The following is a 4,603-nucleotide window of genomic DNA, read 5'->3' on the forward strand; positions in this document are numbered from 1 at the left end:
GGAGAGACAAAGTTTGCCATACCAGCTTGTAAATAATTCAAATTATCTAAAAAGGACTTTACGGAAAGTGTTCTTAATTCCCAGTGCAATTCCTAATTAAAGTCCTCCCTCTCCAAGCATTTGGTTCTTTCTTCACTACTGGTTCATCCAGTTCATTTCCTGGGTGCCGTCTGCGATAGTATCCAGACCTAAGTTCTTCATCTCGTCTGCCGGCTACCTACTACTGTTGCCGCGATTTGTTTTTTTTAATTGGTACGTTATGGTAGCATTTTGTTTTAAAATTATTTGTTGTTGATCTGTATTATCTTTAGACTGTTCTCAACTTATGTACGCACTGCGATACAAACAAAAGTTGTTCACATATTTGATTATTGCCCTTGCAGGGTATTATAGTTTCAGTCAGAAGTTTGCAACAACCGAGTCGATCTAGCCCATCTGTCGGTTTCTACGTCAACTACTCTCTCAGTTTTTAAGCTATCTGAATGAAACGTTGCAGTTGGTTTTCTATACACTCTCACTCATCTATAGCTGACATAGAAACGATCAAACAATTTTTTTTTCAACAGATTTGAATCAAATTTGGGATAACCCCATTGTTTATGGGGAAGACAACGAATTTGCCACCCTTTAGCAATAATTAACTCTCGAATTAGGTTGATTAAACGCTGTGTATATTTTCGTTTTCACTTCTCTGGTCGGAGCTGCAACTAACGACCGACTTATTGAATTCAACATATATATAATCTTAAAATGTAGCTTAGCATAGATAAGGCGACAAAAGAAAAAGAGAGAGAGAGAAATAGATAAACAAAGAGAAGAGCTAAGAGCGCAGCAGGTGCGGCCATACACCCATGCGCGCATGATTAGGCGCTCTCGGTCTGCTCTGAACATACTCTCCCCCGTTGGAAGAGGTACTGTTCCAACTTCATCGGCATCGTGGGGCAGAACGGCTAGCTTGGCGATTTTGTGGCCTCCAATTGGCCAACAACTTTTCAAGAAGGCAGCTGGCTTTCCTACGGCAGCAAGTGTGCCACCATCAAAATGATTCGTAGGATCCTTGACGACGGCAGCTGAGACAGACTCAGGAGTTGACGCACTCGGCAGCCCTCCAGACACGATCCAACCAAATTTGGTGTTCTGAAGGGTTGGCAACGCGCTACCCAAATGAATTTGTCCCGTAGCCATTATTTTAAAGAAGAGTCCAGCACCAATTATAAGATCTATTCGATCTGATTGATTGAAGTGAGGATCAGCGAGCGATATATTTTGCAGAATTTTCCATGATGTTGCATTTATGTTGAAATGAGGCTGATAATCAGCGATACTGTTCGTTACAACCGCGGAGAATGAAGCACGATAGCTTGCCTCCCGGGATTGCGCTACAATGTCGACTGCCGTATCGGAATTCAGAGAGGATTCCCCAATCCCAGAGAAAAGGGTATGCGACTTCCGATGATTTAAATTGAGCTGATTCGCTAGGCGAGAAGTTATGAAATTTATCTGAGATGAGATGAGATGAGATGAGATGAGGCATAAATTCTCTAGCCTTATTCCTTACATAGATAATAGCTGTTGGAAGCAACACGTAATCAACAGGCAAAATATCTGTGGGGCTTGGTGGAGGGTTCGATGAACGGTGATTAGGTTGGGATGATGAATGCGATGATGAATGTTATGATGCTAATGCTGATGAAAATGATGTTGATGGCTGAGAGTTGGGAAATGGATCGGATGATAGAGATGAGGCGGTGGATGGTACAGATGGGTCCTGATTAAAATGCAACAATGAATGGTGCTTCATACGACAGTATCTGCAGTGCGTTGACTTGCATTGCTGCGAACTATGCCCCTTACGCAAACAATTGAGACACAGGTGCAACTTCTTTGCTTCTCTAAATCGAAGATTCGGGCTGAAACTTAGAAATCGAGAGCATTTTGGCAAATAATGATCCCTCGCATTACAAAACGTACATAGGGGAAGATTTGAGCTACCAACTGAAGCAATGAAGCTATACCCATGCAGGGCTTTTCCCACCTGCCGGCTTGGTGTTTGATCCGAATTTTCCATAATCCTACACCTCCTTTGCAAGAACGACTCCATAGAATCCCACGTAGCTAGGTTGTTGATGGACAAATCCTCTTCCCATTTTTCCCGCGTCCTCTGATCGAGCTTCCGTGCGACAATGTGAATCAGCAATCCGTCCAAGATTTGTTGCGTAGTGGCCAGGGTACGGATTGCTCGCAGATGCGAATTCATGGAATCGCTTAACTCCCGAAGACCCTTGGTGGATCCCATCTCGACACCTTTTAAACCAAATATGGCCTGCACGTGTGCCTGAAAAGGTAGAACCTTATTATCAAATCGATTTTTGAGTAAGTCCAAAGCCTTTCTACAATTGGCATTCGAGGGCTCAAGCGAACGTATGGTCTCTAGAGCCACGCCACCTAAACTTGACCTTAGATATTGTAATTTTTTAATATCACTTAGCTCGTCATCATTTCCGATGACCGTGCTGAACGTCGCAATAAAATCCGGCCAATCAGAGTAGGATCCATGGAACCGAGCTATCTCCAAAATTGGCAATCGAGGCTTCCTAGATCGGAATGAAAGATCCGAATGGTTAGTAATGTCTATGGATGTTGAATTTGCAGCGCCGCTAAACCTCGATTTATCTTCGCCTTCACATCCATGAACGCAGTGGAGAACTCAATCCGATGGTCGCTTGCTATCTCCGAAAAGTCCAATTTTTTCCAGCGAAGTCTGTGCGGAATCAAAGGCCAAATTTAATGAATTAATCCACTCCAGTCGCGCCAGTAAATCAGCTTCATCAAACTGATCTACAGTCTCCGGATTTATGTAATAATTCATCGAGCTCAATTGCCGCAAAAGGGATTGGGCCTTGGCTCGGTAGAAGTCCACGTCACTTGGCGGCTCATTTTGATGCTGAACCGAATTTTCCGTATTAGACACCTTTATTTTCTCACGCGAAAAGAATTAATAAAGGGAAAATGTCTGACCGCTTCGGTATATAAGAACCCGTTTAGTTTTCACCGCGCAAATTAGAGGTTAATCAGCGTCACCGAGATGCAACGGAACCTCGACAATGTTGTTGTTGTACTTGTCTGCCTCGAAACAGCGGAGTTTTGGCACACGCACGTCTATGCTATATATGCATAGGTATATATATGTTCAATAGGCGCTATTAACGACGCTTAAGCGCGAGCCACCTTTCTCTACAATATTTGGCACAACACAGCTTTTGTTTATCAGGGTGATTTAAACGAAAATCAGTGGCCGGCTATATGCACTCTGCTTGTTATGTACAAGGTATGTGTGTATGTGAGTTTGCTTGTGTGCTTATGACCGAATGCCAGTAAGCGACAGCGAAGCAAAGCGATTTGTTTAAACGATATTAAACAACGAACACAGGGTTGCAGGCTCCGAACCAAAGAATCACGTCGGGGTCACGAATATGTTTATGGGGAAGACAACGAATTTGCCACCTTTTAGCAATAATTAACGCTCGAATTAGGTTGATTAAACGCTGTGTATATTTTCGTTTTCACTTCTCTGGTCGGAGCTTGTTGAATTCAACATATATAATCTTAAAATGTAACTTAGCATAGATAAGGTGACAGAAGAAGAAGAGAGAGAGAAATAGATAAACAAAGAGAAGAGCTAAGAGCGCAGCAGGTGCAGCCATACACCCATGCGCGCATGATTAGGCGCTAGCGGTCTGCTCTGAACACCCATTATATTATATATGTAAAGTTAATCATATCTTTTGATTTGTTTTAAATTTTATAAATATCTGACTACTATATCACATACATATATACTAATATATGTATACTATATCATGGTTAGTCATATCTTTTAATCATTCAAACAGACGTGTTTTTCCTTGCGCTCTCGATTTGTGTTATACATATTTTGCATTAAGTCACCGTGGTTAAACTAAATCTTCTACTCACTTCGCGTGTGCATGCAGCGATTCTCAACTGTGTTCTTTATTGAGTTTGTTTCTCAATTTTTAATTGAGCTGCTAGTGCTTTTGCATATTTCGCATTCCCTTTTTTATTTTTAATTAATTTGAATCAACTTTCCATTTATATTGAGATGACAGTAAGTGTGTGTGTTATTAGTTTTATTTAATAATGTTGCCAGCAGTGGTGCCGCTTTCATAGTTAAATCATTTCTGAATTTTAACAAAGATATGTATGTTATATCTAGAACCGTGCAACTGCGCTGCCAAAATCGTCGGCAGCGGAGCGCTTGCCTTATGTATCATCATTTGCTCCTCGCTGCTGACAGTGGGTAGCTCAAAAGAGTTGGATGTACATACATGCTAGTGTAAATCGAATCGTGGGAATGCTGACTTCTGCATTTATTGTCGTCAAGGCAGGGCTCGGGTGATCGTATTTCTGTCAGATCGAAGCAAGCCTTGCATTTATTTAAACATTGCAACAAAGTGTTACAGTGTGTGTCCCTTAAGTACTTTTGGTACAGTGGGTATTAGTTGTTTATGTACATACTACACTTTCCTTCTTTTTCGTGCGTGCTGGTAAATATTTATTTATATATTTATATATATATATATAT

At 41.4% G+C, this 4,603-nt stretch overlaps 1 pseudogene across 1 annotated transcript; it reads right to left on the reverse strand.

Annotated features, from left to right (window-relative positions):
• On the reverse strand, window positions 1-3,932 carry LOC147644599 (uncharacterized; annotated as a pseudogene). Its single transcript, XR_015270217.1, has one exon. The product of XR_015270217.1 is annotated as an uncharacterized LOC147644599 (transcript).
• Window positions 3,933-4,603: the final 671 nt, after the last annotated feature.

This window comes from Drosophila serrata, unplaced genomic scaffold (genome assembly GCF_035046125.1).
Source record: "Drosophila serrata isolate PLE 108 unplaced genomic scaffold, ASM3504612v1 contig_140, whole genome shotgun sequence".
Classification (NCBI taxonomy): Eukaryota; Metazoa; Arthropoda; class Insecta; order Diptera; family Drosophilidae; genus Drosophila; species Drosophila serrata.